Source organism: Xyrauchen texanus, chromosome 11, assembly GCF_025860055.1.
Source record: "Xyrauchen texanus isolate HMW12.3.18 chromosome 11, RBS_HiC_50CHRs, whole genome shotgun sequence".
In the NCBI taxonomy this organism is placed as follows: domain Eukaryota; kingdom Metazoa; phylum Chordata; class Actinopteri; order Cypriniformes; family Catostomidae; genus Xyrauchen; species Xyrauchen texanus.
This window is the reverse complement of record NC_068286.1, coordinates 35,957,117-35,967,035: the sequence shown is the minus strand read 5'-3', so window position 1 is coordinate 35,967,035 and position 9,919 is coordinate 35,957,117. Positions and strand designations below refer to the sequence as shown.

The following is a 9,919-nucleotide window of genomic DNA, read 5'->3' as shown; positions in this document are numbered from 1 at the left end:
TGTCAGAAGTGTAGTGGGCGTGATGTGTACGTCAGTGAACTCTTATATGTGGAACGCCAAAAGGGCCATAAATCGCCACTCACAAACCTCTAAACAACGCGGCATTTTATGGCATTTTAGAAAAAAACAACAACTCTATTTTTAAATACAAAGTACTGTAAATGATGCCTATGTAAAAAAAAAAAAAAAAAAAACTGCAGTAATTTCGCCAGTTTTATGTAATACAATACTCCATTTTGGACTTACACAGAGCATTTCAAAGTGGTGTATTTTTCATATCATAGTCAGCATTAGGTGTCCCATTTTGCATGCTAATAAAACTATGCCATTTTAGTGTAGGTACTGTTAGTAGTGTGTCTTTACAATTTTTTTATTAACCACCTAGGATAGGTAAAAGTACGACCGTTGAGTGCACAAAGAACCTAAACGTAATTCATGCTTACTGTGTTTTTCACATACAGTAAGACATAGTGAATTACGTTTAGGTTCTTTGTTCACTCAACGGTCGTACCTTTACCTAACCTAGGTTGTAGATGGGGAGGTGTAATAATAAAAAGTTGTAAAGACTGCAGTGGTGGCAACTACTGAAACTTCTGTTGAGAAGACAGCATCTTACAAATGTGAGTTGAATGATTTACCATCACCCCACATTGTGTGTTCTGTGTCACAATATTTGTAAATTTTACAGTATTAAAGTAGGGTTCTCTGAATGTAGACCATGCTAAAGTTAGCAGCAACACCAAATGGGTGGCAATTGTTCACATTACATGCATTTGAAATGTAATTTCCCTCAAAAAAATAATAAATGCCTGAAGATTGCTTCCATTTTTACAATAAAATAAAATAAAACCCTATCCTTCACAAAATTGTTTGATAGCCAAGTACAGTGTATAGCAGGGCTATTCAACTCCAGTCCTAGAGGACTTCTGTCTTGAAGAGTTTAGCTCTAACCCTTATATATATTTGAGATGTAAACCTAAACATCTCGGCCGAGTTTGGAACAGCATACTACCATACCACTCTTACTATTTCTGCCATAGACAGACATGACAGAAGTAGTAAGAGTAGTATAGGAGTAGTTTGAGGTTGCTTCTCAAACGAAAGGCTGCAGCCTAGTAAGGCTGTGTCCTTCCCAGACCAGTCCTTTGGAGGGTTCAGGCTAGAATCCTCCTAAGCATTCAGCGCTAGAATGAGATGGTCTCGTAAGTGTGCATGGAGAACCATATGCTCAGAACCATGTGATATTTTACTTTGATTAGAAAAACCATATACTTCAGAAATTATCTCGGTTATGTATGTAACCTCGGTTCCTTGAGACGAAGGGAACTAGACATTGTGTCAGGAAGCTGACGCTATAGGGAGTGTCCTTCTATACGACCTAGTTGAAACGTTTACAATAACAGAAATTCTAAAGTTGGTTATGGTGTTTAAGCCCCTCCCTTTTAGGCACGAAGCTGTCTGATATAAAAGCGGGCACGCAAACACCATTCCACAGAATTTTCTGACTGAGGGATAAGAGCGCATTGCTTGCACCTCAAAGAACTCTGAGTCTGTAGTGCGATCAGCTTACACATTTCTCGTTCCCTTCCTCTCATGTAACTGAGGTTACATATGTAACCGAGAATTGCCCTTATGACTCAGTACACTTGAATTTGCTTCAGGAAGCTGATGCTATGAGGAACAGAATCCCATCATGCCACACACTACACAACATAACCTTCCAGATAGGAAATATGACGCTGCAGTCCCGCGGGACGGCGACTGATATGAGTATACTGCAAGTGAATGACCCTCATGGTGGGCCAGGAGGGGAACACTCAGAATGTATAAATGGACTATAGTCATATAGTATGAATTAACCAGGGGTGATGGAGGGAGGTGTGGTGCATAAGCTTTTGCTTTACCCAGATGATATTTTATTATTCGTCTCCGACCCCTCTAGATCTATGCCTTGCCTCCACAGAATTATTAATTCCTTTTCTAAGTTCTCAGGATACAGAGTTAATTGGTCTAAATACCAGCTTTTCAGCTGGGCACCATCCAGTGGCCTAAACAGGGCATTGAGTATTTGGGGATTTTATTTCCAGCAAATTTGTGTGATTTGTGTGAAATATTTGTTAATTTTGACCCTTTAATAAAAAGGTTTTCATACGATGTGGCACCTCTTATCTATGATTTGGAAGGTTGTTGTTATTAAAATGAATTGTATTCCAAAATTCATCTGCTACAATCTCTCCCATAGGTGTCCCCCTCTCTTATTTCAAGCATAGCAAAATCCTTCATTTGGAATGGTAAATGTCCCGGATTACATTTCAGTAAGTTGCATATGCTAGTTAACAAAGATGAGCTAGGCATACCCAAGATTTTGTTTTATTATTATGCATTCAGTCTCTGACATTTGGTTCATTGATCGCTTCCACCTGAGAGCCCCTCCCTGGTTGGTCTTGCATTGAACAGGAAGATTTTGCCCCTATTTCGCCATTGCAGAGCCTTTCTATCAAACTAACCAGAGAAGTTAAATTACACCCTGTTATCTCACATTTGCACGCTGTATGGACAAAAGTGTCAAGAGTGTTTAATTTGCACATTTATTTTAATGTTGCTTCGAGCATATGGCTGAACCCAAAGTTATGTATTAATTAGTCCCCTTTCTGCTGGACAGAGTGGATTGTGAGGGAGGTTAATAGGCTTGTTGACTGTTACGAATTAGCAGGGACAACGAGGGAGACAAGGTTGAGGATCCAAACGCAGTATATTTATTAATTAAACAAACACAAAGGAACACCCGCGATGGGGAAATAAACATGAACAGAGCACAAGGGCAGGAAACACAGAGCAGGCTTACAACATAAACTAACATTCATAACAACAAACAACGATCGACAGTGACTGAACGAAAAGGCAGGGTATAAATACAAGAAGGGACCAATGAACAAACAGAACTCAAAATAACATAAGGTGATGAACAGAAACCAATGAGAAACTAACGAGGACAAGTGAGAACAATGAACAATGAACACGATGGCTAACAAGACTATGGAGGTACAGAAGGTTCAAAAGTGAAAACTATGGAGTGACGAAAGTATCACAATGGAAGACAAAGTGGAAACAGAAAAACAGGACAAGGTCATACGTTACATAGCCCCCCATCTAAGGATCGGATCCCAGACGATCCAAACCAAAAAACAAAACCCAAGACAAAAACCATAGAAAAACACAATGAAGGCACCGGGGGCAGACAGGCAGTCCAGGGGGGCAATGAGGGGCAGAAGGAAGTCCAAGGGGGCACAGAGGGCAGGCAGGAAGTCCAAGGGGGGCAACAAGGGGAAATTAAACAGTCCACGGGGGCACAAAGGGAAAGGAGACAGTACACGGGGCCAATTAGGCAGTCCCGGGGGGCACAGAGGGACTGGTTCAGGGGGCCTGGGAGGTGGCCATCGGACAGGGACGGGTCCAAGAGGCCTGGGAGGCAGCCTCAGGATAGGGACAGGTCCCGGGGGCGAAACTGAGAAGGGCTCTGGAAGCTCAGGAGGCGGAGCTGAGGGAGGCTCTGGAAGCTCAGGGGGCGGAGCTGGGGGAGGCTCTGGAAGCTCAGGGGGCGGAGCTGGGGGAGGCTCTGGAGGCTCAGGAGGCGGAGCTGAGGGAGGCTCTGGAAGCTCAGGAGGCGGAGCTGAGGGAGGCTCTGGAAGCTCAGGAGGCGGAGCTGAGGGAGGTGGCGCCGTAGGAGGCTCTAGTGGCGGAGGCCTGGAAGGCTCTGGCGGTGGGGCCGATGGAGGTGGCGCCGTAGGAGACTCCAGAGGCGGAGGCCTGGAAGGCTCTGGAGGTGAAGCCGAGGGAGGCTCAGGAGGTGGAGCCGAGGAAGGTGGCGCCGTAAGGGCCTTTAGAGGCGGAGCCGTAGGAGGCTCGGGAGGCGGAGCTCTAGAAGGTACTGGAGTCTCTGGGAGCAGAGCCATAGGAGGCTCTGGAGACGGAGCCATAGGAGGCTCGGGAGTAGAGCCGTAGGAGGCTGAGCCGAGGAAGGCCTAGGAGGCGGAGCCGAGGGAGGCTCGGAGTCTCTCGAGGCAGAGCTGTAGGAGGCTCGGGAGGCGGAGCTCTAGAAGGTTCTGGAGTCTCTGGGAGCAGAGCCATAGGAGGCTCTGGAGGTGGAGCCGTAGGAGGCTTGGGGAGAAGAGCCCTAGGAGGCTTGGGAGGCGGAGCCGTGGAAGACTTGAGAGACTTGAGGGGTGGAGCCCGGGGAGGCTCAAGAGACTTGGGAGGTGGAACCCTGGGAGGCTCGGGGGAAGGAGCTCTGGAAAGCTCGGAGGGCGGAGCTCTGGAAAGCTCGGAGGCGGAGCTCTGGAAAGCTGGAGGCGAGCTCTGGAAAGCTCGAGGCGGAGCTCTGGAAGCTTCGGAGGCGGAGCTCTGGAAAGCCTGGGAGGCGGAGCTCTGGAAGCTCGGGAGGCGGAGCTCTGGAAAGCCTCGGGAGGCGGAGCTCTGGAAAGCTCGGGAGGCTTGAGGGCGGAGCCCTAGAAGGCTCGAGAGGCTTGAGGGCGGAGCCCTAGAAGGCTTGAGAGGCGAGTCCTGGAAGACTCGGTAGGTGGGGCTCTGGAAAGCCTGGAAGGCGGAGCTCTGGAAAGCTCGGAAGGCGGAGCTCTGGAAAGCTCGGAAGGCGGAGCTCTGGAAAGCTCGGAAGGCGGAGCTCTGGAAAGCTCGGGGGGTGCTGGCTCTTGGAAGGTCATGGCTACTGGCACTGGCTCTTGGACGGTCATGGCTGCCGGCGCTGGCTCAGGGACGGTCGAGGCTTCAGGCGCTGGCTCAGGGACGGTCGAGGCTTCAGGCGCTGGCTCAGGGACGGTCGAGGCTTCAGGCGCTGGCTCAGGGACGGCCGAGGCTTCAGGCGCTGGCTCAGGGACGGCCGAGGCTTCAGGCGCTGGCTCAGGGACGGCCGAGGCTTCAGGCGCTGGCTCAGGGACCGGCCGAGGCTTCAGGCGCTGGCTCAGGGACGGCCGAGGCTTCAGGCGCTGGCTCAGGGACGGCCGAGGCTTCAGGCGCTGGCTCAGGGACGGCCGAGGCTTCAGGCGCTGGCTCAGGGACGGCCGAGGCTTCAGGCGCTGGCTCAGGGACGGTCGAGGCTACAGGCACTGGCTCATTGATGCTTGAGGCTACCGGCGCTGGCTCACTGACGTCTGAGGCATCAGGCTCTGGCTGGTTGGCCACGGCATGCGTGGCGCAGGCTCGCTCACCGTGACATGCGTGAGGCTCTGGCTCGCTCACGGTGACAGGCGAGGGTCTGGCTCACAGACCGGGCAGGCGTGGGCCGGGAGGCGGAAGCCCGTCTTCTCCTCCTCCTCGGGCAGACGAGGTTGACCGTGTGGGTTCTGGGGAAGTGGCTGGCTTGGGGGTTTGCTCGCTGACATGTGGAGCTGGTGTGACTGGGAGCGCCAGGGATGGCTGAAGGGTCTCCCTGTGGGTGGTGAGGTAAAGTCCTCCTCAGCAACGCCCACGGTTAACGGCGATCCGCCGACCCGCAAAGTCACCTCTATGAAGCTGCAGAGGGACCACTGCGTGCGTTGCGGTGGTAACCGCTCCCTCAGTGAGGCGCTCAGATTGCCCCTGAAGAAGCTCACCAGGATTGGTTCCGGGAAGTCAGAGACGCTTGCCAGGGAAGGAAGTCCTGGATGTGGTCTTCCAAAGGGCGGTCCCCTGCTTGAGGCTAAGGAGCCGATAATTGGCTGAATAGGCTGCTGGATCCATGTGTGGTCGATCGTTCTGTTACGAATTAGCAGGGACAACGAGGGAGACAAGGTTGAGGATCCAAACGCAGTATATTTATTAATTAAACAAACACAAAGGAACACCTGCGATGGGGAAATAAACATGAACAGAGCACAAGGGCAGGAAGAACAGAGCACAAGGGCAGGAAGAACAGAGCACAAGGGCAGGAAGAACAGAGCACAAGGGCAGGAAGAACAGAGCACAAGGGCAGGAAGAACAGAGCACAAGGGCAGGAAGAACAGAGCACAAGGGCAGGAAGAACAGAGCACAAGGGCAGGAAGAACAGAGCACAAGGGCAGGAAGAACAGAGCACAAGGGCAGGAAGAACAGAGCACAAGGGCAGGAAGAACAGAGCACAAGGGCAGGAAGAACAGAGCACAAGGGCAGGAAGAACAGAGCACAAGGGCAGGAAGAACAGAGCAGGCTTACAACATAAACTAACATTCATAACAACAAACAACGATCGACAGTGACTGAACGAAAAGGCAGGGTATAAATACAAGAAGGGACCAATGAACAAACAGAACTCAAAATAACATGATAAGGTGATGAACAGAAACCAATGAGAAACTAACGAGGACAGGTGAGAACAATGAACAATGAACACGATGGCTAACAAGACTATGGAGGTACAGAAGGTTCAAAAGTGAAAACTATGGAGTGACGAAAGTATCACAATGGAAGACAAAGGGGAAACAGAAAAACAGGACAAGGTCATACGTTACATAGACCTATGAGAATGGATTGTTGAGATCCTTTGAAAATATGGTTCAACATTTTGGGATTCCTAGGTCTCAATTGTTCAGTTACACACCAATCTGCTGGTGATGCCAATCAGAAGATAGGGACACAACCCACGTTTTTTGGTGGTGGGTTAAAATCCAAGAATTTTGGTTGATGCATTGGGCACTCAAATAAAATTTTGCCGCAGACTCTGTATTTTAGGTGATGGGGCGGTCATAAATAAAGGGGATAAATGCATAAAAAATCAGGTCCTAGCCTGTGTTATGATCGGCAGACTATTTTTAGGAGATGGAAGTTGGCTGGAGCGCCCTCATTTCAAGGACAACGCACAGAGATTGGGAGGGTAGTGGCATTCAAGGAAATGTCATGCAGAAGTGTTTCTTAACCACTGTATTGCGGCACACTAGTTTGCTGTGAAAGATTGCCAGCTGTGCCGTGGAAAATTGTAAAAATCCCCAAAATAAATAAATGCATAAAAACAAAAAAAAAATTTAAGGGATCCAAACTCCTCACCTTTTAGAGAAATTCGCCATTTTTAAATCATATTTGGTCACTTTTGTGATTGTTCATAGCAATGATTAATGTGCAAAAGTGACTGATATTTCTACACATTAAGGGTCTCTCACATGACTCGCGTCAGCGCTGCAGAATACATTGAAGTCTATAAAGTGGTCAATTTACACCAAAGTGTTTTTCACACACACTTTTTTGCTTCACCAATAATGCTTTGAGAGTATTAAGCAACAAGAAATATTTAAAAACGTTTTTACGTGCCAAACTCGTAAAATGCGCTAGGCAACTTAGATTCATTTAATAAAAAATGGGGCAGCTATTTGGCCATTTTGGAGGGCTCTCGCGGAGGGGCAGAGAGAAGTAGGGGAGAGTGGGGACAGTTGCAACGTGTGGCAGTTGCAACATTGCTGATTTCTCCAATCAGGAATGAGCTGGAGTCATGACACTCCTACTGCACATGCTCAGTATGCCCCTCCTTCTTTCTAGAAGTTAACAGCCACATGTTAAACTTCCTTAAGGGAGAACTGAAATTCAAGGTAAAAAAGTAACTTTTTTGTCATACTGTCTAAACGTTTTAAGTATTGATCTTTAGAGTTTTATAATTTGAATGTGCAGTTTCTTAGCTCTTAACAGACTTAGGTACAATGTGTTCAAGCTAATGTGTTAGGCTAGCATCACTAGTTTTAAGATGGCTGCCAGGGGTGGGACAGTTGCAACGCATTTTTGCAACTGTCCCCACATGGTGTGACAGTATTGTATTATCATGACAATAATAATGACAATTATATAAAATTGATATAAAAGGCAATTCAGTGGTTTGATAAAGAACATATTTCAATAGCCAGGTGTCTCCTCTTTGTATTTCAGCAAATTGCTTTTTTAAAAGTCAAACTAGGCTGCAGTATATCCTAAATTTTCTGTTCTGTTTTTTCAGTATGCCACTGAGACAGGAAAAGGACAACAGATAGGGGTGTCCCTCTACCTATTCTGTCCTTAGCTGCTGCTGTAGTGAGCAATGACGGCAGGACAGTGAGGTCTGTGGCAAAACAGTATTCAATTTGCCACACAACCCTCTACCGCTTTATTAAAAAGAGAGAGGCTAAGTCAAGGAGAGGAGATGAGGACAGGTTACTGGACCCCGAGGAGGGTCTTCTCAGTCCAACAGGAAGATAGCCTGGCAGAATACCTAAAAAGAGCAGCTGATCTTTTCTATGGTCTCAGCACTAAAGAGGTAGGCCTAAGCATGAGGAAGGTATTAAAGCAGAGTGTAGGCTTAAAGGGAGGGCTGGTAGGGAGCCTTATATAAGAATATTGAGACTGTGAAATAATAAGATAAGAGAAATTACCATCCATTTCAAGAGGTTCGGTCGATTGGCCTTCCAACTGGCTGTCTACTACAAGTGCTCCTACCCTGAAACCTGGAATGAGTGCTCCCTGGCTGGCCGGGATTGGTTTATGGGGTTCATGAAAAGACAGCCCAGTCTGTCTATACGGTGCCCTCAAGCTACCAGTCTCACACGGAACACAAGCTTCAACCGTTACAATGTAGGCCTATCCTTGTTTTACGACAATCTTGCCAATGTGCTTGACAAAAACAAATTTGAAGGGAAGGACATCTGGAATATGGATGAGACCGGGTCACAACTGTCCAAGAACCAGAAAAAATTGTTTTTACTTGAATAAGTTAACTCGATGAACTCTGGTCTCAAATAAACTAAAAAAGATTTGAAAAATGATGCAGAAGTATGAGTTTTATTACATCTAAATGACTGTTGCAACTGCCCCTCGGTACTGTTGCAACTTTCCCCAAATATGGGGACAGTCGCAACATTTTTCAGGGTCTATTTAAGTACAAATTACATTCATATTATCATATGTACACATGTTGCAACAGTATGGGCAGGTAGGTGACATATATGGGTTTAATATTTTATTTTTTTGACTTTCTAATACAAACAGTCGCTGAGAATCTGAAGGAAATGTAAAAAGTGTTGCAACCGCTCCCACTCTCCCCTATAGTTTTAAATATGTGTGATTATAGCAGCTCTGTGAATACGCGTTACAGAGCATTACATCGTGATTCAGCAGCAGTCACAGGCTATGAGACACTTTATGACCACATGGAGCACATCACAGATGGTTCGCCCCTGCACTGTTTTGAGCCAGGTTCTGACTAAATCCCCATACCTGCTGCCTCACCGGCACCTGTGTTTCAGCACGCGCAGCAAAAGCGCGGGTACAACATGATGGGTAATGTCCTGATGGGTACAACCCTTTGAAGCAGAAGGTAGGATGTTTTCGAGATTAACGTTCGAGGGGACAGCATATCAATTCAACGTCCTGCCTTATGGACTGTCTCTGTATACATCTTGAACTACCTTGATGATTGGCTGTTATGTCAGCACAGAGTCTCACTGCCTCAGCATCTAAACAGCTTTGGCCTAAATGTGAACTCAGCGAAGAGCACGCTCTTTCCCCAGCACGCTCTTTTTCCCAAAAAAATCGTTTTTTTTTTATTTACAGTTATGTACACGATGCACAGATTCTAATACGCTTAAAAGAATGCCCCCATACTAAGGCCATAGTCTGTGACCAAAAAGCAGTATGTAAAAGACCAAAATATACAGGTGAAACTCGAAAAATTAGAATATCGTGCAAAAGTTCATTAATTTCAGTAATTCAACTTAAAAGGTGAAACTAATATATTATATAGACTCATTACAAGCAAAGTAAGATATTTCAAGCCTTTATTTGATATAATTTTGATGATTATGGCTTACAGCTTATGAAAACCCCAAATTCAGAATCTCAGAAAATTTGAATATTGTGAAAAGGTTCAGTATTGTAGGCTCAAAGTGTCACACTCTAATCAGCTAAACACCTGCAAAGGGTTCCTGAGCCTTTAAAT

General features: G+C 46.8%; 1 pseudogene; it reads left to right on the top strand.

The window, feature by feature from the left end:
- The first annotated feature begins 8,128 nt into the window (after positions 1-8,128).
- LOC127651356 (mitotic spindle assembly checkpoint protein MAD1-like) overlaps positions 8,129-9,919 on the top strand; it is a 70,855-nt pseudogene continuing 69,064 nt past the window's right edge.